This window comes from Marmota marmota, unplaced genomic scaffold, assembly GCF_001458135.2.
Source record: "Marmota marmota marmota unplaced genomic scaffold, marMar, whole genome shotgun sequence".
Classification (NCBI taxonomy): Eukaryota; Metazoa; Chordata; class Mammalia; order Rodentia; family Sciuridae; genus Marmota; species Marmota marmota.
Window position 1 is genome coordinate 18,470,368 of NW_026000016.1, and position 26,096 is coordinate 18,496,463.

At 39.6% G+C, this 26,096-nt stretch overlaps 1 long non-coding RNA gene across 3 annotated transcripts in view; it reads left to right on the top strand.

Moving 5' to 3' along the window:
- Nucleotides 1-26,096, top strand: part of LOC125618463 — a 51,626-nt gene that overhangs the window by 12,958 nt on the left and 12,572 nt on the right. The window lies entirely within an intron of this gene.

The following is a 26,096-nucleotide window of genomic DNA, read 5'->3' on the forward strand; positions in this document are numbered from 1 at the left end:
TGGAGTGGGTACATTATCTAGAGTATATATTATATAATAACAATAACTATTGAATCAGTACTACAGAAGATGTGGATAGGATTAAAAGATCAAATCCACTATGGTATGGAGATGCATGGGTCAGTCAACCTTACACTTCTGCTAAAACTGATAAAATTGGACGTTAAGTTTCCTGGTTATCAGAGCAAAATGGGAAAGGTAAACTGTAAAATTGAAGGAAATAATCTTAATTTCAGAATTTACCTTGGTTTTTTTCAGTGCTGTGGTTTGAATCCAGCACTTCACACTTGTTAGGCAAGCACTCTACTACTAAGCTACACCTCTAACTCCTTTTATTTTATTTTGCCCAGTTTATCCTCAAATTTGTAATCCTCCTGCTTCAGCCTTGCAAAGTAGCTGAGATTATAGACATGTACCATCTTACCTAGCAAGAATTCACATTTTCATAGGGAAAAAAAAAATACCACTTTTCCTGATTCTTGGACCTTAATCCAAGCCAAATATAGCATCTTCATAGGCTGGGGGTACTCATGTCATAGGCAATAGACATGTATTAGTCAGTACTATTGTTTGGATATGAAATGTACCCCAAAGACTCATGTGCTAAGGCTTGGTCCCCAATGCAGCAATATCCAGAGATGCAGCTTGGGCAAGTGATTGGACCATGAAGGCACTGAGCTCATCAGTGGATTAATATATTGATAGTTGAACAGACTAATGGGAGATGATGGAAATTGTAGGAGGTGGGACCTAATTGGAGGAAGTAGGTCACTGTGCCATGAGCTGAGCAGCTTTCCGCTGCTACATACTTCTGCCATGATGCTACACCTCACCTCAGGTCCAAAGCAGTGAACCTGGCCAACCATGGGTCTCACAGAGATTAAAACACCTGTCTAAGAGGTGGAGCTAGAATTTACCTAAAACCAGGTAAACCAGTTGTTCATGCAAGATATTTTGGTCATAGCAACAAAAAAAGTGACTAAGACAGTCAACTTTCTGTCACTGTAACAAAATACTTGACATAGCAATTTGTAAAGAAGAAAGGTTTATTTTCACTCATTGTTTCAGAAGTTGCAGTCCATGGTTGATTGACCCTATTTGCATTGGTCCTGTGGCAGCATAATACATAATGGCAGGAACATGTAGTGGAAAAAGCCTGTTTACTACATGGAAACATGGAAGCAAAGGGAGAGGAATGGGGCCAGGGTCCTAAAATCCCCTTCAAGGGCATGTCATGTCCCCTTAATTTCCTTTCAGAAGGCCCCACCTAATAAAGGTTCAACAACCTTCCAATAGTACAACAGTCTGGTGACTAAGCCTTTAATATATGAGCCTTTTGGGGACATTTCAGATCCAAGCTATAGCAAGGCAACAACCTTAACTAATACAAAAACAGGCTTCCTACTGTGCAAAGAGCAATGTCCACAAGTGACTGAGGTTGACCTCTGAGTCTATGCCACAGTGTACCTTGCAGAAGGCATTTCTTCTGAAAGCATTCCATTGTATGGGATCAGGTCTTTGTATGCCAGTTCCAGAGTTCTAGGGAAACATTTACTTTCAACTGTGTTGCAGAGAACACACTGCATTTCCAGGCCTGCTCTTTGCAGAATTTGTTGTGCTCCCTTTTCCTTTGCACAGTTTCTCCATCAGGCTTTCCTGATTTTTTTCAAATACTCCCTCATACAGTGTTTCAAAAGCAGGGGTCAACCTGAGGAAATCCCACCACAATAATTGTATAGCCATGATTTGGGCAGTGAATGAAGAGATCGCTGGTGGCTTCCCTAGCTATGTTCACGCTTAAAAAAGGAATAACCTTTCTCCCCACCCTCCTAGACCAGGATATTAACCATAAAACCAACATGATGCTTAGTAATTTGTTCCTAAGTTACAAGGTAATACCTGTGGGAAGCAACCTAAATTCAGTAGTATATCCAATATACTGAGAAAAGAATTTTTTAAAGGACAAGGAATCCTCCTTGGAATAGGGGATTTCCAATGTCTGAATAACAAATAGCAGATGCAGAAGTTTCTCTGAGGAGTGGTGCCCTTCTCAGGACATATGTTTAAGGTCTCCACTCCAGGAAGGACAATGGGAAACTATTTTGTGTGGACACATCTGATATCCACAGCATTCCTGAAAAGTCAACAATGATCGCCCTCATTCCTGATAAAGAAACTGGGTCTCAGAGAGATTAAAACGCTTGTCTAAGGGGTGGAGCTAGAATTTACCTAAAACCAGGTAAATTCCCAAGGGCCAGCTAACTAGCCTGATTTTATAGAACAGAAAAGGAGCAGTACTCAGGGGAGTTTCTTCATCCAATTGAAAGTTTGTTTAATACCTCTGTGCCCTTGGTGTCCTCGTCTGCAAAATGGGAATAATAAACATGTATTTTATGCTCAGAGAAATGTGTGAGATTAAATGCTACATTACATTTGAGCAGTTTAGAACCTAGATTTTCTCAGACAGGGAAGGTTTGTTAGTTATTATTTTTTCCTGATGGATTGAGAACCTCCACCTTTTTTTTTTTCTCCTCTTTTTCAGACTTAGTGTAAATGGAACATAGTCTTGGGGCTGGGGTGGGAGGTTGTGGGGGGGAAGTAGAAAATTCAATTCCAGCTTGGCTATTCTACTCTTATCCTGGGAATTTTGGACCAATTCCTGGCATTCTGAGCAATAAGTAAATCTGAGAGAGCTAATTCCTTCCCCTGGAACCTCTTAGCATGGATTCAGGGTTTTTGTGGTTATTGTTTGTGTGAGCAGAGCCACTTTCACTTTTAATGGTCCCCAAAGTGTTTTCCTTTAAGGACTCCAGTGAGAGGTGTTAGTCTCCCTCTCTGGCCCCAGGAACTGGCTGGGCCACTTCCTCCCCTCATCAGAATGCATCACCAGCCCCAGGCTACTGAGTGTGGGAAGAGCTGCCCAGGGCTCTGTGGGCCCCGGAACTGGCTGGAAGCTGTTGCCTCTGACCCAGAGCTACCCCTTGCACGACGGAGAGGAACGTAATGATCAAGGCTGGTCTCCTGGGCGTCTTTGGACCTGGAAAAGGGAGAGGAATTACAAATGGTTCGTTGCTTGCTGAGAACACAAAGAGGGGATTATGGCCGTGATGGTGAAAGGGGGTGAGCCTGCTGATACTGCACTTGCTGTAACCCTGGCTCATTCCTCTCAATGCCTTTGAAGATTTTTGCGCAGCCAGAGGTGCAGGGAAACCACTCGGACAGGCGCGAAGCAGCCCCAAGCAAGCTCCACCTGTGGCTGCTGCCTGGGCTCTGAGCCACTTGCCCCGGCCTCCTGCCGCAGCCCACAGGCCCCTCAGCGCCCCGCAGCTGTCCATTTCAGCCGCCCCAGGCTTTTGGTGATTGGGGAGAGTGCTGTGTTTCTTCCCTGTGGTTTTTGAAAGCCTAAGCACCGGCCAGCTATGGCCACACTGTTGGTGTTTAGCCTGTATCTGAAAAAGGTCCATCAAGACGTGCCAGTATCAAGTCCAGTGTATGTTTGAATTTTCTTAAAAGGCAAATTCAGATCAGGTGGGATGGTGGCTACACACTCCTGCAGACCTTTAATGAGAATGCAAGCAACATTTGGTGCTAGGCTTTGTATGCACATTATTTGTCATTTTACAGGTAAAAGGACTGGTTTGAAAAAAAAATAATTAAATAAGCATGATTAGGATTATGATCTTGGTCTCTTGCTAGCTGTCACACAATGAAAATGGACAGGAAAAAGACTGCTGCTCCATTCTCTCACTTTCTGGTCTCTGTGTTGCCCAGGCTGGCCCAGAACTCCTGAGTTCAAGGGATCCTTCTGCCTCAGCCTCCTGAGAAGCTGAAACTGCAGGCCCATCTGTCAGAAGATCCTTTTCCCCCTCAGTCACTGTAGCCTTTGACCATTCAGAAAGTTGGTGTGGAATAGTGCCCCTGGTGGGAGATGGTGGGAGAGAGATAAGGAATGAGGTTCTTAGTTTAACATCTTCATTGTTATTTCAGTAGTATCCAATGGTATTATTTCCTTCAACATAAGCAGATGGACCAAACAAAAGCCAAAAAGTCATCCATTAGGTTTTGCAGATATGAATATAAAATACTATTTTGTGGAAGCTTCTTTCTAATTAACTTTCTCTTATTGATGACTAGTGTAGAAGACTTAGCAAAAGGCCAACTTTCAAACTTTAGTCCTGCTTTTTCCTTTTCCTTTGGATGAACACCAACCCCTCTAATTTTGACTTCTTTATATGGAAAATTAGTTGATCAACCAAAAATAATTGGGTACCTACAATGTGGTAGTTACCAAGATAGTCACTAGAAATATAGAACTCATGGAACTTACGTTCAAAGTGGGGTGGGAGCAGATTTAAAGGAGAAACAAAAAGAGCATGGTATATAATGGTAAGAAGTGATCAGGTCCATGAGACAGAGCTGCAAGCAAAGGAAACTCCTCTTGAAATGGTAACAGTTCTCAAAATGTGGTTGCACATCCTTCCTAGGGAGTGGGGATAGAGGCTGAAACACTCTCAGGGAGTCCACAAGTCAAGATAATTTTCATGATAACACTAAGATGTTAGTTTCCACTTTTCATTGTGTAGTAGTTCCCCCTTTATTCATAGTTTCACTTTCTGTGGCTTCAGTTACCCAAAGCCAACTGTGGTCCAAAAATATTAAATGGAAATTCCAGAAATAAATATTTCTCAAGTTTTAAGTTGCCACCATTCTAAGTAACATGATGAAATCTCATGCTGTCCTGTTCAATCCTGCTGAGGATTTGAATCATTCCTTTGTTCAGCATGTCCATGCTATATGTGCTACTCTCCCATTAGTCACTCAGTAGCCATCTTGGTTATTAGATCAGCTGTCACTGTACTGCAATGCTTCCGTTCTATACTCTTAAAGGGTAGCCTAATACTATGTCACAGTGCTTATGTAATTCACTTCATTTCATCTCATCATGGGGGAATTGTATCATATTATCCCAAGAAGGTTGAGCACAATAAGATATTTTGAGACACATACACACACACACCTCATTCACAAAATTTTATTAAAGCATATTATTATAATTGTTCTATTTATTATTCCTTGCTATTAAGCTCTTATTGTGCCTCATTTATAAATATAAATTTATTGTAGGTGTGTATGTATAGAAAAAAATTATATAATTTTTTATATTTATAAATAGGTTTTGGTCCTATTTGCAACTTTGGGTATCCACTAGGGATCTTGAAATATATTCTCTTTGGATAAGAGGGGACTACTGTATTGACTTTTGCATTGATAAGGTAAAAGCCTTGGTGGATAAAACTGCTTGCATCTCAGCAAGTATCGAGTAATGGCATCAGATTACACTAGTAGCAATTGTATTCTTCACCACCACACACTTATTGTAAAAATAAACAAATAAGTTGCCAGTTTCACTTGAGTGTTCTTGATGAAGCAGTAAAAAAGTTATTAATTTTATCATATCTCAACCACTGAATACATATTTTAAAATATATTTTCTATGAAAACAGGAAGTGTGTGGTCAGATTTCTATTCCTATAATGAATACCTGATATAATCAACATAAAGATATAAGCTTTGTTTTGGTTCACAGTTTCATAGATTTAAGTCTAGGCTTAATTAGCCTATTGCTTTTGGACTTATGGTGAGACAGCACATCAAGTTGGGGAATGCATGGCGGAGCAAGTTTCTTCACCTCATGGCTAGGATGTAAAACAATGAGGAAGAGGAAGAGGCTGGGGTCCTACTATCCCCTTTAAGGGCACACCACCTCACCAGTGACCTAAGACCTCCCAGTACTCCTTGCCTCTTAAAGGTTCAACCACTTACCAATAGTGCCATAGGATGGGGACCAAGCCTCTAACACACAAGCCTTTGGGGACATTCCAGGTCTAAACTCTAGAGGAACCATGCATAAGGTATTTCTACGATATACCAAAATAGAATAGCTATTTTGAGGTAAAGCACTTATTCAGTTGTTTGAATTGCTAGCTAAACTAGCTGCTGTTCATGGAATACCACTTTTAGGTAAATATGATTGACAGGGAAATTATTGTTATACACACTTGTATAACTGGAAGACATTTTCTCAGGAAAAAAGTGAAGTGAACTTGTCATTTAAAGGAAAATAACTGACATATTTGTTATTCATAATAAAGTTCAAGCTTTCAAGTAAAATTTAAAATTTTGGAAAATTTTTATCTTCCACCTTGATCTTGACAGATTCCCGGTACTTAAACCCTTTTAGTGATGACATCAATGTTGATATTAATGAAAGTGATTTTTTTGACTTTGTATAGTGAAATGTGCCAACATTTGAGAGAGCTGCATAACTCAGTTAACTACTATTTTCTAAATGATCAATGTACAGTGTTACAGAATCATGAATGGAGAAAAGATCCATTTTAAGTACATGTGTGCCAATGAATTTTAATGTGATAGGGTAGAAAAATTGATATAATTTCAGATTCCATTTTGCCACTAAGCTTTCAGAAACTACTACATAGCAAATATTGGTGTAATAGCAAATAAGAATATATATACTATCTGAAAAGATTATTACCATATTACTCCTTTCTCCAACTTCATAACTGCACGAGACCAATTTTTTTTATATACTTCAACCAAAACAACATATCCCAGCAGATTTAATAATGAAAGAGATATGGGAACCTAGCTATTTTCTCTTAGGCCAGACATTAAAGAGAATTGCAAAACTATAAACTAATGTAACTCTTCTCATAAATTGTTTTAGATGAATGTAGTCATTGTCCATAAAAATATATTATTTAAGTTAGCATGTAAGGAATTTGTTATCATTATTTTAAATGAATTAACAATTTTTAAAATTTTTGTTTTAATTCCCAATGCAGAGAAATATAACCCACGTAAACAAATTCTCTTTTTTTTTTTTCTCTCTCTCTCCCTCCCTAAATGTAAAGGTCCTAAAGAATATTCAAAATATTTGAGAAACCTGAAACATGGTGTTCAGGGATGGCCTTTCTGAGGAGGTAATATCTCTGCTGAGACCCAGAGGAAGAGTAGTCTGTGAAAGGGAACATGAGAACAAAGGTGCAAAAGGTGTAAAAGGGCTTGACAGATGCAAGTAAAAGTAGGGAAAGGCGCACAGGTTTACAGGGATTATTAACTTAAATGAAAAATTGCATGTGAAACTCCTTGGCCTTATGCCTGGCACATTGTATGTGGTGAACTACTAATTAGAATCAGATTCTGCAAGGACTGCTTGGCTAATGGCTGGATGCCTGCAGTAAGTACACAGACATTTTTTGGGCTCACTGGAAGCTCTTCTTGGCCACTGAATAGCTGGACCACATAAGCACATTTCTATGTTCTTTGATTTTTCTTCCAATCAATGGATTATGTGTTAAAGATTCACCTTTCAATCCTGACTCTACATAGAGTTAACTTCTGGACAAAATTGTTAACCTTGCTGGACTTCAGTTCTCTCTTGTAAAAATGATGACATTAACCCATGCTTCCTTCACAGAGTTTTATGATGATTGCATGAAAAGCCACATGTGAAACAGTGCAGAAAATGCAGATGCAGAATGGTCAGCAACGTGCTTGCACTACCTAAAGATTTGATAAGTATTTGCCAAAAGAATTGTGTTTCAACAAAATACATTCTATTTTGTTCTGTTTAGGAAATGTATTCAAAAACACAATCTCATGAATTAAAAGCCAATCGTACTCTGCACAGTATAGGATTGGGGGAAAGTTCTTTTTTTGGGCTTGTTGAGTGTCCTCAGGATTTCTAGAACCATAAACACGTAGTCATAAATAACTATTGCCCTCAAATATGACTTCTAACAAATCCAATGAATAAGATATGTTTAACTATTACTTACTGTGGTTTTATGTTACATACCTAAGAATACATTTGTATTCTTTTATCACACGTATTCTTATAAAATGGCTAAATTGTTTCTATTTAATTAAAAAAAATCATGTATGAATTGCCTACTGTGTGTCATGAAGTTTCTCCTTTGGCTTTCTTAAGGAAGACATTTTGGAAGAATTGACCTTTGCTCTGTGCTTTGGGACTAGGAGGGCAAAACTCCAAGATGCTGTCCATTTTCATATTTATACCCTTATTATAACCTCTTGCTTTATTTATTGAATGTCTTTTTAGGATTAGTCACATGTAGTGCCAAATATAGGAGTGAGTTCAGAACATCTCAAGCTTTAGTGATGCTTGAGGGAAGAGGCATTTTACTAGAAGCTAATATCAGTATGTTAAAAAAAAACAAAACAAAACAATGTCCACCAGGCAGAAGACTCTTGGGCTATTCAGATATATGGTCACTCTTGCCACATAGCAGAACAATAGAGAAGAAATGGATGTCATAGAAGAGAGTAGAGAGAGTAGTGCCATTTTTCTTAGAATATGCTATCTTAAGAAATCTATCCTTCCTTCCTTCCTTCCTTCCTTCCTTCCTTCCTTCCTTCCTTCCTTCCCTCCTTCCTTCCTTCCTTTTGCAGGGCTGGGGATCGAACTCATGGTCTTGTACATGCTAGGCATGAGCTCTACCATCGAACTATACCCCCATTCCTTGTTTTATATTTTACAATAACAGTATTGTACCCTATTCAAGCTCTAAAATTTACTTAATGAATTGTTCGTCATATTTCTTACAGTTTGCATTCCTCTTTCTAGATATTTATTCCAATTTAATTTTTTGTTTTGCTATGCTGTTTTAGTGTGTTTTTCAAAGAATAAAGTAGAATAATTTATTTTTACAAGAATCCTCATGTAATAAAATGTTTTTCGTTTTCCCTTATATATAAATAATTTAATGTCAGGTGTAGAAATGTTGGATCAGATCATTTTTTTTTCTCTAGAAAGCTTGAAAACATTACTTACTGATTTTAGGTTGAGTATTAAATGGTACCAGAATAATATTTTTTTGGTTTAAAATGAAATAGCTTACTGGGAATGTAGATCCATGGAAGAGCACTTGCCTAGCATGCTCAAGGTCCTATGTTTGATTCCCAGTGCTGCTATAAATAAATAAATAAATAGATAGATAAATAAATAAATAAATAAATATTCTCTCTTGTCTGAGAATTTTAAAATTCTGTGACATCCATTTCTTCTCTATTGTTCTGCTATGTGGCAAGAGTGACTATATATCTGAACAGCCCAAGAGTTTAAAATTTAAAGGATAAATTCCCAAACCTGGTCCGGATAACTTTTTCATGATACATTTCTCATCTTCCTTCTAAGAAGAAGTTAATATTGCTAATAAAATGTTTAAACAATTTAAAAATAAACTTTAATGAACTTAAAGAGAGTCCGTGTCTGGGAAATTAGCTTCCCATCTGCTCAGCTGACCATCAGTAAATAATCTAATGATTTTTGAACAAATCTTTTTTAGTTCCTTCTCTTTTTGATATCTGTGTCCACCAAGAGAAAAAAATTTTAAACTGATCTGTTTCTGTTTTTAGATACTCTCTTTGATTTTGACAAATGTTTATAAGTCAAATTGTTTTTGTCTAGTTGTTTTTTGTTGTTGTTATTGTTGTTTTTGTTTTTTGATACAGGGGATTGAACTCAGGGGAGCTTAATCATTGAGTCACGTCATCAGCCCGTTTTATTCTTTATTTTGAAACAGAGTCTTGCTAAATTCCTTAGGGCCTCAACTAAGTTGCTGAGGCTGGCCTTGAACTTGCAATCCTCCTACCTCAGCCTCTGCAGTCACTGGGTTCACGGGTGTGCATTGCCAAGCCTGGTTTATATATCAGTTTTCTAAAAAGTTTTATTTTTTCTTTTTAATCTTTACTTTTGAAAGTCAGAAATTTCCTTGGTACATGCCTTAAGTGTGAAAGATGACACTGCTGTTGATGAATCAGAAGAAGGAAGGCATGAGAAAACCTTTAATTTGCTCCAGGATTTTTAACTTGCAAGTAATGGAGAAACCATTAAGATTGCTGAAGAGAGGGCTTTGGGCTGATGGTTCTGGTAGTAAGTACTAGCAGTTAGAAAAGCAGAGATATACTTATATCATTGTGTTAGTCAACTTTTTATTTCTGGAACAAAATATATGAATAATCATCTTATATGAGAAAAAATTATTTTGGCTTAGAGTTTTGGCGGTTTCAGCCCATAATTGATTATTCCCATTGCTTTTGGGCCTGTGATGAGGCAGTCCATCATGCGGCAGTGTGTGACAAAATGATTTGCCTCATGGCCAGGATGCAAAAAAGGAAGGAAGAGGTGGGCCTTGCATCCCACAATCCCTTCAAGTGAAGCCCCCAATGACTGGAAGACCTCCCAGTAGGCCTCCTCTCTTAAGGTACTACCACCTGGTAGTATCAAACTGTGGTTCTTTCAGGGACACTTATCCAAACCACATCAATTGTAAAAAGCACCTTATCAATGGTTAAAACTGCACTTGAAGAATCAGTAGTAAGGGCTAGTTTTAACCATTCTTTACCCTACTTCGGTGGTTCCAAACTTGAGCCTCACTCCGGATCAACTGAATAAAAGTTCCTCTGGACAGAGTCAAGCATGATAGCTATTATTTTTTAACCTCTCCAGGTGATTCCAAGGGCAAAGTGAGCGGAGAATCAGTATAAATATTTTACTGTTATATGGACCCATCTCTATTATTCTTTAAAGGCACATCCCCCAATTTTCTAACTGTTGTTCAATTTCCCCTATATCTTGTTACCATAAAGTATATTCACTAGATGTATTCTCCCCCTACTTCCGTCCCAGTTTAGTCATCAATGCAGCAATTATATGTAGAACTTGTTTTTATGCCAGGACTATGCTATAGGATAGAGGGCCTCCATAGGGATCCCATAATGTGTTAATAGGCACCTCTTTCTCTTGGTGATTTGGATACCAATGGTATACGGTTCCTAAGCTCTCACTGTCATCACTACCTGGGACATAGAAAGACTTGCTTGTCTCTGAGTTCTCAGGGGTAATGCTCCCCTATTCTCATCCCCAAATTGACAGCCACTCAATTACTTATGCTCATGATTCCTTCCCTACAACCAGGCCAGGTTGTTAAATGCTTGTAGTTCTAGCTTCTCAGGAGGCTGAGGCAGAAAGATCACTTGAGCCCATGGGTTTGCCAGCCTGGGCAACATAGTGAGACCCTGTCTCTGAGAGAGAGAGAGAGAGAGAGAGAGAGAGAGAGAGAGAGAGAGAGAGAGAGAGAGAGAAATGATTTCTTTACTGTATCCCTGTCTTGTTGGAGGCAGTAGTTAGTTATGTAGGAACAGCAATTGGACAATTCTTTACTGGGGCACTACTACTGGGAACTTAGGTCATTGCCAGCACATAATAACCAGAGACTCAAAATGAGCAAAACAGCCACATGGATGTGGAAAGGATAGAGGGGAAGGTCTCTAAGATTGACTTTCAGAGCCTCTTGACCCATATAACATTCCTTCTTTCTCTGCTCATTGCAGTGCTTTCTACTGTCCTTTTCTCATGACTCAGGCATTAGGACCCTACCTCCTTATCTTCTTTGGCTATATAGAGCCAGGAGGCACAATGGAGTGATTGAGAATTTAGTGTATATTTGGCTGACTATGAAAGGGAATATATGATTTTTGCAGTCAATTTATTTTCACCTTATTCATTCTCAGGGGTACATGGTTTTCACCTCATTGATTTTCTGTGTTCATTGACTTGAAGCCTGCTGTTTATGGGAGGTTGCTTCATGTCTTCTCAAGCCATCCTTTTTACTGCCTTGGCAGCTGTCTGCTTTCAGCTTGAAATAGTTTGAACTCATCTCAGCACCTTATCTTACTTAATATGACATTTGTCTTTTTAGTAAAAAGCATACAATCTTTTTACAATACATATTAAAATTTGAAAGCATCTTACAGATCATTCTAGTATTTATCTCTTTTATTAAATACGAGAACACCAAACACCAGGGAAGTGGAAGAATTTTCCTAAGGTCACAAGACTGGAAGAGCAGCAGAGGTAGACTGCCTCCACGTAAAGAAAGAAATAAAAAGGGGAAGAGGAGGAGAGAGAGACTGACTGAAATATATATCACATATCAGCTAGGATGCTTTGGGCTGCAAGTAATAACATTTAAATAAAACTAGCTTAAATAATAGGGGCATTTATCATCTCACCTATCAAGAAATCTTGAGGTAGAGCAGACCTCCAGGTGGAGAATGATTAAGGCTTTGGCTCCATTTCTGCATGATGACTTATCTGACCTTTCTCTCTGTGTTAGCTTTACTCTCCCAATGATTTCCTTCATGGTACTGAGATGAGTACCATCAGGAACAGGGGTAATATGCTTTGTTGCATCCAAACGGAGAGAGAAGAAAGAGAAGCATGAACTGGAAGTCCTCCTCTCCAGGCTGAGCATACTGACCTAGATCACAGTGTGCCCCTGTCTAGGAACTTTCTAGAGGAAAGCGATAAGCTTGTGTTTGTGCTCCTAAGCCCATCCCCAGCAAGCTCTGTGATTCATTTAGACCCATCAGCACCTACCTCTGGAGATAGGAATGGGGTCAATTTCCTATGTGTCACTTGAGTTTCCTGAGGGAGAGATGGGTCAGAGTTCCCTTAGGAAAAATGAAAGGAAGAGTGCATGGGTTGAGTAAGCAACCAAATGCATCCTCCATACCAGAAACCATTAGCAGTCACTCTGTGCATGTGACACTGAGCTCCCTTGAGGCAGATAGTAAATGCCAGTTCTTTATGCTGTTTACATTATTATTAAAGCCTGATGACTTATGGGATAAACTACCTTTAGTTTATCTGTGTTGTAGAAGGAGGAGATGAAATGGAAAGGGGACTAGCCATGCCTTCTTTTGCTTCTAGAAACTCCATTTTACCACGAGTATGGCCAGAACAGGAGAAAATTAAGGAAGCTCCTCATTTAATTTGTAGAAGGAGTGTCTATGTCAGGGTTGGGTTGGAATATGATGCCTACCTTAGAGCATAACCTGGGTGGAAACTCCAAACTGAACAGGCATCATTATTGCCTGAAAGGGATTTTTAAGTTAGCACAAAACTGAAGGGAGATAAGACGCTTCACCTGAAAATTCTCACTTGGATTAACTATAATCCTTTCTTATTAAAAGATGACCCTTTCAGGAGGGGTTGGCAGTATGTGTCACCTGTCAGAGTCTTGATGAGACTCCCACACATCTCTGTGCTTGCTCTTTTCCCTGGTGGTGTGTTTTCTTTTTTCTGAACATTTATTTATTGCCCTCCATGAAGGCTATTCTCAGGGCAGGATTCCCTCCTCACTATGATGCATTGTTTTGACGTTAGGCCATTCCCAGAACTTTTTGCTATTCTGAGCACTACTCATTTCAATGTATTGTCCTGGCCTTTCATGCTGCTCCATTGGGTGTGTTTGATAGGGAGTACTTTGAGGTTTGTAAAAAAAAAAGCATTTTTGAGAAACTGGCAGTTAGATAATATCCCTGGGTCTCAGTGATCCTTTTTTAAGCATCACCACCATCTACGTTAATCATCCTGTTTTTGATGCATAGACAAAAGATGTGGAGCTGTTTCTGTAGGGCTTGGGGAGGGGGTTGTTTCTAGGAGCTGTTTCTTCCAGTCTGGAGAGGCGGCTTCATTCTGAGTTGTGGGGGTGGTGTGGAAAAGCTTTTGGCTCCTGAATTACAATAAGGATTTGAATCAAGAGATCCCACAGAGATTCTGCCCATAAAGCTGTTTCACTCTCATTTTCTTTTTTTGGAAGTGAAGCCCCAAGTATTAATGTTTTCCCCCACTGAATGCAACTTTACATGTGGAGTGCAAAAAGAGGGGAGGCTCAGAAGTGTTCCATGGAGATCCCCACCCTCCTCTTTCTGAATAACTTACTTGAGTAAGTCTTAGGGAGTGTGTGCTGATGTGTTTGGAGTCTAGGTGATATTGTTTTAAGAACTGGGTGTTCTGCCATTTTCTTGGGCTTATCCATAGCACTAGGTTGCCTCTGATGCTTCTGTCTTCATCTCCTTAGCTGAATGATATCTCCATTGGCTGGCTCAGTCTGGCCCCAGATCCTAAAATCAATCCAGATGTCTGTAATCCCAGCCTTATCCACTACGAGAATTAAATCAAATGCCCCTGCAGATTCAGGATGTCATGTTGTGCCATGTTTGCTAACTTTCTTTGCTCACTAATGTCCTTTGCTGTTAACCAGCTCCAAGGGTAAGCCATGTTCTCCTGTATGCCCCATGAATTGTTGCATCCCACTATGCCCTTGGATTCTTTCTCCATTCCCCAGTGGCCACTTATCATGTTCTAGCATTCTACCTCCAACAGCATCCAATAAATGGAGTATGTCCCTGAGCCCCAGCCTGCTGGACAAATTTCTTTACACCATATGTGACTCTTGCTAGCCTTCCTCCCTGGAACTGATTCATATCCTGGGCCTCTTCCCACTTGGTCAGTGGTTTCTGATTCCTGAGGGTGTGACTGCTGGTGGGGTTTGTCACCACACTGAACAAATCAAACTGTGGGCATCCAGTCTGAAAGGCCAGGCCCTTTGCAACAGTATCTAACTAATGGTTAGAATATGAAGGATGTAGATGCCTGGACAGTTCTGGAGTGTTGCAAGGAATCCAGGCATCCATATGTCCACCAAGCCTTGTCTGGAGACTGAATGTAGAATGTCTTATATAAATATACTCATTATGTTTTGGAAATGTGTGTAGATGCTTCTGTATCTAATTAGACATAGATCTATTTAAAAGCATGACTGAATTCATAACATCTTTTTGTCATTGTGTATCTTCTCAATCAATCAACGGATACCAAAAATACAAGCGCAACACAGTATGATACTGAAGTCCGGGAAAGGCTGCTTTTGCAGTCATTTTCTTCATTAGCCTGCTTTCGCTGATCTGCTAACTCCCTTGGTTTTCAGTACTTGGCCTGCAGTGGCAAAACTCCTAAGAAACAGTTCATTCTGCATTAAATGGGAATCTTGACTGGGAGTTTTTCCTTCCACCTAGAAAAGGTAGGGGTGTCCGAATTAATCACTTCTGAATTCTCTCCATAGATACCTGCAGGCAAATTGACTGACATATTGTACTGGCCTCAGAACCACTAATTGTCATGCCTGACTCATGGTAAATGTTTAAGAGGGAAACGGTCCCTATTTCAGAACTGCTAAGGTTGGAGGTGTCCCCCAAGGGACCAAGTGTTAAAAGAATTAGTTGTGAGCCTTTGACACTATTGGGAAGTGGGGAGACCTTTAGGAGATGGAGTCTAGTGGGAGAAAGTTAGGTTATTAGGGGGCATGCCCTTAAAGAGGATAGCAGGACCCCAGCTTCTTCCTCTTGCTCTGTTTGTTTCCTGTCCAGCATAAGGAGAATAGGCTTCCTTAGCGAAGCACTCCTGCTATGATGTGCTTTGCTGCCACAGGCCCAAAATGATAGGGTTGAACAACTATGGACCAAAACCTCTGAAACTGTGAGCCAAAAAAAAAAAAAAATCTTTTATTCCATTTAAGTTGATTTTCTTAGGTATTTCATCATGGTGTCTAAAATCTAACTGATACACAACCAGTTTTGACTTCAAGAATCTAAAGATGTCCGTATTCTTAAAGGATAATGGAGGACTGGGGTCCTAGAGATTTTTAAAATGTATGAGCACACTGCTTTGTTCACATTAATTGTAGAAGCAAACTCTGGTGTTTAAGATATCCTGAGCTAGCGTCCATACAAACAACTCATTCTATAGGAACAAACAGGAAAAAGCAGCCAGAACAAATAACTTACAAGTGAATATTTTGCCAAGACTAACCCAGATTGGACCAGACCACAAATTCTTGATGGAAGCTGGAATTCCACTGCTCCATCCCCATCTTCTTTATCCCCAATTTCTATCCTACATTTCTGATGTGTCCTGTTATAAATCTGAGATACTGACTACCAAGGGAGGACCCTGAATTCTGGGGCTAAGTGAACTCAATATAAATTTCTAATCGCTCTTTGAACCTCTGGGGTTACTGTGTGGCTCCCAGCTGTATCAGAGGAGGGAACAGAACAGAATAACAGAACAGAACAGTGAGTCTCCCCACTTCCCAATAGTGTCAAAGGCTCACAACTAACTGAACTCCAAAACCAGAAACCTTACTTAGCACCAGAGTAGAAGAAGTCTCCCTGCCTCCTCCAGGCCCAGAGGAGCTATCCCTTGTATTGAAGCAGACCATTCACTTTCTGTCTCCTCTTTGGGGGAGAGTTATAGAAATAGAGTCGGTATCTGCAAACACCCTTATCCTAAATGAAAGGGAGTTGCAGAAGCAATTTGGTAAGACTGTTCAGTCTGATGTGGTGTGCATTACCCTTAATCCACCCTTTCTGAATCAGTAAGCAAGCACTGGAGAGCCAGCCTGTTTGGGGAAGTTGTAGGTAGAAGAGAAAGTAGAAACTTTGGAGATGCCATACATCACCTGTATCTCCACAAAGGAAAATTTCTGAACTGTTCCTGCCTGTTTAGGAAGAGCCCTACCACAAGCTTAGGGCAAACATCTATGCCTCTCTTATCTGGACTGTGAGATCTAGTCCACTGTAATGGCAATGACAACAATCTGTCAGGTTTCAATGGGGAGTGATTACACAGGGCTTTGGATGGTACTTGTGCTGCAGATACAAATAGAAAAGGAGGCCATGGTTCTTACATTCATGGACCTTGGTTTGAAAGGTACAGGAAAAAAGAAGTAAATAAACAAATACATATATAATTACTTATTCTGAGAAGGAAACAAAATATGCTTAGAGAATGACAGTGGATTTCCTTTAGATAGTCAGGGAAGACTGTTTATAATACTGAGTTACGATGGATAAGAGTACTTTGGGTTGAGAGGGTGTGTTCAAATGCCCTGGAGCAGAAAAGAGCTCAGTCCTTTGATGAACTTTCATAGCTTTCTATCAGATGAGAACAGAAGAGTTATCTCCCTAACATCACCCAATGGCAGGGGAAATGCCCATTTAAAGATGAACTAATTGAGTAACTAAAGCTAAACAATAGTCTGGAGTTTACTTCAAAATTATCATTTGCAAGGGAGATAAAAATGCTCAGGAATCTGTCTCAACAGTCTGACCTTGAATTCTGCTGCTTAGTTTTCATTAAGATTTTCAGTAGTGCTGTGATTTTTTTTTTTTTTTTTTTTACTACCAAATGGAATTCTATTTTGTATCATGACATGTGCCTTTAAAAACAGGAGAGAGCTGTATTCTCAGTGGGGAAAAATGACTAGAAAGAGGATGTCTTAGAAAAAACAAAGATACAAGCCAAGGCAGAGACCAGGCTCTTATCTGCACAACCCCAGATTCTGGTCAAGAAAAGCTCAGAGAGATCAGAGACGAGTCTTAATCTGTGATAAACAGATGGGGGAACATAGAAGGCTATTGTCTGTGATGGGGCTGGGAAGAGCCTAAGGGATTGGATTTGGGGAATGGAATTTTCTAGGCCAGGTCAGGCTGCCTGACAGTGTAGTTAGTCTGAGACGGGTTGTGACTGTGTAGAACCTTTTATTCAAGACCAGGGACAGATACTGGTATGGGGGCCCAAGTTTATGGAATGTATTTTTATTTGTATATGTCTGTATGTGCAAACATGTGAAGAATATTACACACAACAAATTTAAAATCGCCAAGGACCCTTTCATAGCCTCAGAAGAGTTCAGGGCAAGTGACCTCATTTACTTCACAATCCCTCTGCTTGTGCACAAGACCCCTCAAACAAGGCCACGTGATCTAGCATTGCTTAACAAAGAAAAAAGACATCAAACCGGAATCAAATGGGGATGGGGTAGAGAGACAGGAGAAAAAAAGAATCAAATAGGTCAGAGTTCATTGCCAGAGAGGCCATCAGGGCAAAATCTGGAATATGGCTGTGGCAGGGAAAGGAAGAAGAGAGTGAATCAAGTCAGAGAGGTTTGAACCTCTGAGGTTACTGTGTGGCTCCCAGCTGTATCAGAGAAGGGAACAGAACAGAAGGCTGAACCCCAGAATCAGAAACCTTACTTAGCACCAGGGTGGAAGAAGTCTCCTTGCCTCCTCCAGGCCCAGAGGAGCTATCCCTTGTGTTGAAGCAGACCATTCAATTTCTGTCTCCTCTTTGGGGGAGAGTTATAGAAATAGAGCCTGTGTATACAAACACCCTTATCCTAAATGAAAGGGAGTTGCAGAAGCAATTTGGTAAGACTGTTCAGTCTGATGTGATGTGCATTACCCTTAATCCACCCTGTCTGAATCAGTAAGCAAGCACTGGAGAGCTATGATGGGTCTTTTGCCTCAACAAGGAAGCTGGCATGACTTTGGTTAGCTTCATCCATGAAAAGGGACTGTTATCATTGTTGGAAATTAGCATGGGATAGGAATACCTCAGCCTACATAAAGCCCAATGCATTTTAAAACCCCTTTAGCCTAAAATAAAAAAGAAATCCCTTCACCCTGACTTCGGCTGATCTGATAAGAAGCCCAATGGTGGGAAGAGCCTTAAGTCACTTATGGAAGTGGAGAACTGCTAATTTCCAGTGCAGGTTCCCAGTTCCCTCACCTGTCCCTGCCAGTGACCCATCCCCACTGTAACCCTTCATTCTGCACAGCTGATGACTGGGGTTTGCTTTAAAACCTATACTTTTCCTAAATAGAAAATTCCTAAACTTTAATTCCATCCTTCCTTCTATCCCTCTGGAAGAACAAGCACACAAATTATATCCCATTCCTTTAGTGACTTGTGAAGTAACTTCTTCAATAAACTTCAACACAATATATTTATACCCAGATGGGAAAGGCAGGCTTCATGTACTGTCCTTTTTAAGAATACTTTTTCATTGAGCAAAAGCTTATTGAGCATTTACCATTCATTGGACGCTGCATTAGGCCCTGGGAACACAAGGGACAAGTAAGAGAAGGTCTCTTCTAGGAGATCTGTTCATCACCCAGTGGTGACAGGGCGGGGGGAAGCACTTGGTGATTTATACAGTGTGATTAGTGCTGTGCAGAGCACCATGAGGGCATTTGGAAAGAGGATCCTGGACAAGGAAAGCAAGGAATGACTTAAATATAGAAAATCTCAAATGCTGTTCCAGCTGACAAGAGATACACTCAAGGACATTCTGAGTCTTAGCACATCTTTCACATGGCATCCTGTGGGAAGTCTCCTAGTGCAGCTTAACCAATCAAGGTGACAGTCACCGACTTGGGAAGTTTGTTTTAAAAGGCTTGAGTGTCTTCTTATCTGGATCAGATAATCTCTGAACCCTTGTTACATTTTGGTTTATTTTCAATTTTACTTTATTTCTTTTCTTTTCCTTCTTTCTATCGCTTTTTTTTTTTTTTTTTGAGAATAGTACTCCTGTGAGAACTTAGATCTATTACCTTGCACAAAAGAACATGACATTTTAGCCATGACATAGGAAGTGGGTACTTTATATATGTCAAGTACTCCCTGGGAGTAACTTAAATACACAGTAAAAGTTCATCAACTCTTTCAGATCACTTGAAAAAACATTTATAACACAAGTGAGGAGTGTCGAGTCATTAGTTTAATTGCCTTCTTCTAGGAGCATATACAAAAATTTCAGTTAATTTTCACTTGTCAGAGGCATATCTTATTATATGTGATTTATCATGATACCATTCTATAAGTGGTATCTTCATGGACCTAAGTTGGAACTATTTTGCAGGATCACAAATGAATGTTAGAAAAAGTGACTGACAATTATTCGTGTGTATGTGTGTGTTACTGGGTACTGGAACACAAATGAACAATTGCATAATTGAACTCAAGACCTTGCACATGCTAGGCAAATGCTCTACCATTGAATTACATCCCCAGACCTCCAATTTATTCTTGAGTGTTACTTTGATGGAGCACAATGCATAGTGAGGATGACTTTGAGAAAGCCAGAGGTAGACTGGCTTAGTATTGTCAGTTTTGCTTTTGGACAGTCCAGTTGCCCTCTATATTTACAATGATTTGTAAGTATTAAGCTGGAGTGTTAGAGCATACCTGCAATTTTAGAGTGTCTATAAATCCATTTGTGTGAGATTCTATATAGTTCCACAACAAAAGGAGGATTGTAAATGGGGCTTTTTAGGCAGGGTATGGTTTAAAATGAAATTCTACAGATTACTTTGAAAGTATTTTACTGTGGGGATATGAATTGAAGGGTAATTGAGAAATTTGTTTTTGCTGAAAGAGATGATTGTATAAAAGTATAATTCTTTTCAAATGACTGGAGTGCTATCTCTGCTAATTAATTAATTAATTAATTAGTTAATTTTGTGGTACTAGGTATTGAACCCAGGGCCACTAAGCTACATTCTCAGCCCTTTTCAAATTTTATTTTGAGGCAGAGTGTCCTAGTTGTCTAGGCTGTTCTGAAACTTGTAGTCCTCCTGCTTCTGCCGCCTGTATGCCAATTTAAATAATACATCTGGTCTGGGGCATCAATCCCCAGTGTTTTAGTCAGCTTTCTATTACTGGAACGAAATACCTGACATAATAAACTTATACAGAAGGAAGGTTTATTTTGCTTATGGTTTCAGTCTATGGTTTATTGCCTGCCCTTGAAACTTATGGTTTCAGTCCATAATTGGTTGCCTGCTTCTCTTTGCTTCTGGGTCTGTGGTGATGCTGGACATTATAATGGGGATGTAAAAGAGAGGGGTCCCACAGTCCCCTCCAATGGACCCCACCTTTTGAAGTTTTTACCACCTCCTAATAGTGCTGCACTGGGAACAAACATTTGACACAGAAGTGACACTCAAGATCCAAACCATAGGACTGCGTATTGGATTATTTAGGCAACTGTTGCACTTTTAGTGCTTAACACTAGGACAGTTTTTATGTTGCAAATATCTATATAATCTTAGTGTTTCGACTCTATGTGCCATGCTTCTACAAAGGAAAAAATGACTGATAGTCTATGGAGGTGCTAAAAGCAGTGCTGTCAATAGCTAATCTTTAGGGACTCAAAGAATTGTTTTTACTTCCACTTTCATGTCTGCACAGTTATCTGCTCAACTGCTACCATATGGCGTTTCTGTCTTCATCAATCCTATTAGCATGTTTGATTCACATGTTAAAAGTTCAAAAATAGGACTGAGGGTTTAGCTCAGTGATGCAGCACTTGCTTAGCATGTGTGCAACCCTGGGTTTGATCCCCAACACTGCAAAAAAATAAATAAATAAAACAAAACTTCAAAATAAAATTAAATAATGCTGATAACATTTTCAAGTTTTTAGGTCTTTTAATTTTTTAGGACACATCTTAAAATTATAATAAAATGTCTTTCATGTAACTTTAAAACATTTTTTAAAGAAAATTTGTAGCATCTTGGATTTATTACACACACACACACACACACACACACATATTTTTATGTCTCCTTTTATTAAAAAGAACAAAACTGAAAAGGCTGCAGTTTCCTTTATTGTAGGTTGAAAAGTCCCCCCAAAAGAGATGTTCCTAACCCCTGCTACCTGTGAATGTGACCTTATTTAGAAATAGAGGGGTTGGAGGTAGACTGTGGTAGATTGTAGCTTGGTGGTTGATTGTGTGCTTAGCATATGTGAGGCCCTGCATTGCATCCCACTCCATCCTCTAGAAGGAGGAGAAGGAGGAGGAGGAGGAAGAAATAATCTTTGTAGATGCAATAAAATGAAGATGATGTTATATTGAATTAATAATTAGTGTCCTTATAAGAAGAAAAAAATTGGACACAGACACACAATGCTACAAACCAAGAAATAATAGGGATCGCTAAAAGTCACTAGAAACTAAGAAGGTCAGGGATGATTCTCCCTTAAAGCCTAAGAAGGAACAAGGCCCTGCAGACACCTTGAACTGGGACTTCTAACTTACAGAATTATGAAAAAACAAGCCATCTAGTTTGTGGTAGTTTTTTGCAATCCTAGGAGACTAACATGTCTTCCTTCTCTTAAACTTGCATATTAGATATTAAGTCCCTGTGAAAATTGTCAGAATCAAATGGAGCTGTTTGTATGAAGTCCTAGGAAATCAAACAATCAATCAATCAATCAAGCTGGGAGAATATGAAGAAAGGGATCTCACACAAGTATGTTTGATTGAAAGAACTATCACAAAAGACTGTGCTAGAACCACAACCTTACACAAAGGCCACCACAATCTTACACAGAAAGTATTTCTGCAAGGGCATCTGCCCAGCAACTGCCTATCCAACCTTGGACTGATGCCACCCTTGTTATTGATCCTTGTACCCAAGGACAATTGATTTGAAACAACTTATCTAATCTTCCTCATTTCACCTTCAAAAGCTTCCCCTTGCCTCAACCTCTATGTATGCACTCTTATTTTACTGTCACATATATTTTCATTGAGTTGTTCTGCTATTCCTGAAAAACTCTAATGTTTGGAAAATCTCTTTCCATTTGTTGTTTAAATTCATAGTTCCTAACACAGTATTTGCCTTTTTATGTTTTTGCACTGTGGATTGAGCCCAGGGGTACTCAACCAGTGAGCCACAATCCCCAGCCCTTTTTATATTTTATTTTGAGACAAGGTCTCACTAAGTTGCCGAGGCTGGCTTTGAATTTATGGTACTCCTGCCTCAGCCTCCCAAGCTGCTGGGATTACAGAAGTACACCACCACACCCAGCTAATGTTTGCCTTTTAAAGAATTTATGTATGAACACCTATGCTTATTTCTGAGCTAGGCAAGTTGAATCATACAAATGACTTCTTGTTTTATGGGACACATAGAATCCCAAAGGAATATCAACAGCAAAAACCGAAGTCTGACTTAACTGGACCTTAGTGAAACAGCCTAAGGGACGAGTCAGGGAGAATTACAATATTATTACCAGAGCTGGGGGAATTGGACTCACAAAGCTGTGCAACTGTGTTGTGATTAACTTAGGGATTTCCATTATAAAACATCTGGTCCTCCTGGGATACCAGGGAAAGATTTGAGTTCAATTAAGTCATAACATTGCCTGGTTTATCTTCAACAAATGTAATATCTTGGTTTGACCATTGGTTGGATGAGTTCTCCAAAGAATATGGTAGGTTTTGATATAATTTTATCATTTACTTTGTGGTTTGCAAGTTTCACCAGTAGGGAGACTTCTTAGGTGACTCCCTCCAGGCCCAGTTGGGAACCTTCCCTGAAGTTAGGATAGGTTACACATGATGGCTAGTGGTGTCTGGTCTCATGACTGAATGACAGATAACCCATGTTTTGACTGTTAGTGTAGCCTCGTGGTAATGGTAGAGAATGTGTTCAGCATAGACAAGGCCTTGGGTTCAATTCCCCGTATTGAAAAAAGAAAAATAAATAGGAAGAAATGATAATCCATGTGTTTTGTCAAAGATCTAATTGACAACCACATTTTATTCTATTTTATTTTATTCTGCAAAATTAGCCATTATTAAAACAGATAAATATATTGGCCTTAAAATAGCAGAGTGAATAATCCTATAGTGGGTGATAAGAAAATAAGCATCTATGTATTGTTCAATTTTTTAATATAACAGATGCCTAAACTTTATACTGTACATTTAAGTCTCAATGTTGGGCTCATACTTTTTTTAAAAATTTTTTCCTAACCTGTAATGAATCTGCGGACTATAATCTGAGATGCTACAATACCTCTAAAACTCAGAATATCAACTATAATAATAAAATGCAGCTTTCCCAGACTAGCACAGTTCCCAGCATAAAGCATGTGGTAAAGAAATATTTTTGAAAGAGATGAATAAGCAGTTCAGGTGCTTCTCTCACAAACCCAATTGCTCAGAATTTTCTTTATTGACTAATACAATAGCACTAACATTTAGATTTTAATACCATCTAAAAAACCTATGAGGCAATTGATTCTTTTTTCTGATACTGCCCATATCTCATTGGTCACCATCTCAAACCAGTTATCTACTTACTATTCCCTGAAAAAAGCATGCACTGTCTTCTCTTTCTCAAAAATGAAGGCAGGGTAGTTTCTAACTGGGTAGCCTAACCAGGTGCCCCCTCCCGGAAGCTCGAATGTCTCCCTTTATTAAGACACAACCCTCTACCTTATTTATTTATATTTCCCCTCAACCACACTGTATCTTACACATCTCTGAATACTCAGTTCCTAGTCTCCATCCTGTTGAGAGTCAGTGGATGATGCAGACATGGGATGAGATGAATGGAAGGACTCTGTGCTGGGGCAAAAGGGAGGACAATAGACACATGAAGGGTGATCTCTGCCATCTCTGGCTGAACCTGGTCTGAAAAGCAACCACAGAGGCCATGAAGAAGCAGGCGCCAGGTTCAGGAATGGTATCAAGCAGATACAGGAACAGCTGGCTAGAAGTGGAGTAACTGAGGTGAGCAGTGTCTGTTGTAATCCACAAGTCCTTTTTTAGAAGCATGAGTGTCCACTGAGGGCTGGGGTTGTGGCTCAGTGGTGAAATGCTCATCTAGCATGTGTGAGGCACTGGGTTTGATCCTCAGCACCACATAAAAAATAAATAAATTAAATAAAGCTATTGCGTCCATCCACAACTAAAGAAAAGAAAAAAAATTTAAAAAGGAAAAGATGAGTGTCCATTGAAAAGAAACTGGGTTGGGCTGTGGCTTAGTGGTTCAGGGCCTAGTGCCTAGTGCTTAGTATATAGGAAGCCCTGGGTTCCATCCCCAGCACTGCAGAAAAAAGAAGGAAACAAAGAAAGAAATTGATGTGTGAATATGATACTTAGTGTGCACTGCCCTTGTCATGTTGGTTGTCCCCTACACTCAACACCAGTGTGGAGGTGCCAACTCAGGAGGGGAATGCTGTGACCAGCCATTATAAGAGAGGGGACTGCAGATCTTCTTTCTTCCTTGATTACTAAATGCACCTTGTAGGGTGAAGGAAATGCTCCAGGGAGAATGGAGAGAGCACCCCCTACCCCCAGAAAGACAGCTGGCACACTGAAAAGTCTGGTAGCTGTCCTGGAGTCTGTCCTTGTCCTGGGTTCTGTGGTCACACACTTTCATCTTAATTGATGTAACTAAAGGAGTTTTTTGACACAAGTCAGGGCACCATGATAGAGCACAGATCATGTTTGAATGTGTATCTATTCTATTCATGACCAAGAAGCTCTGAACAAATAGAGCATGTGATGACTGGGACACTCCTGACGTTGAGCAAGCTTATGAGGCAGCAGGTGGGCAGGGCACAGGGTGAGGCTGTGCACCCTGCTTCATCTGCAAACCACATTCATTAAAGCACAGGACTATTCAACAAGCCAGTGGGGGCTCTGACAGTCTCTCTCTGTAAATGGTTTAGTAGACCTGGAGCCCCACCGCAGTTTGATCACAGACAACATTCAAGGTCAGAGAAGATCATTGCAGCCTAACAATTTTTTTATTCTTTTATTTATTTATTTATTTTTTGGGGAAGGAGCCACTGCTCTAGGGCCTGTATAAACAAACCCTGGCAGAATCTTAGACCACTTCATTAAGACTTAGGTTTTTTTTTCCAGTGACACCATTCATTGATTAGTAGTTAGATATGGTGGACTTATTTTTATTCTCTAGGATGCTGATTCCCTGATGCTGGCCTGTAAAAAGTGTCATCCTGTACTAAGCTATTTATACTCCATAGGGAAGAAAATGTAGTCTATGGAGGGAATCTCTCCCCCTAATTCAATGTATTCATTTAATCTGATATTATATCTTTCCTTTGTATTCTAGAGTTTAAAAAATAACCCTTCTTGCTAAAAGTATGAGTAAACAAACAAATCTGGAATGTAGATTTCAAAAGAAGACTCTTTCTTCTAAAGAATCAATATAATGAAAAACATTTATTTTGGGAGGTACTAGAGATTTAACCCAGAGGTGCTTTACCACTAAGCTGTATCCCTATCCACTTTTGTTTTTCTGTTTTCAGACAGGGACTCTCTAAGTTTGCTTAGGGTCTCCCTAAGTTGCTAAAGCTGGTCTTGAACTTACCATCTTCCTGCCTCAGCTTCCTCCTGCCTTAGCCTCCTGAGCCATTGTGATTACAAGTGTGTGCCACCACACCCGTCAACAATATATATATATTTAAAGATCTTAATTGACTTTATTTTCCATTATAGAATTGGGCAACACTTCATTCCATAAAATAGAAT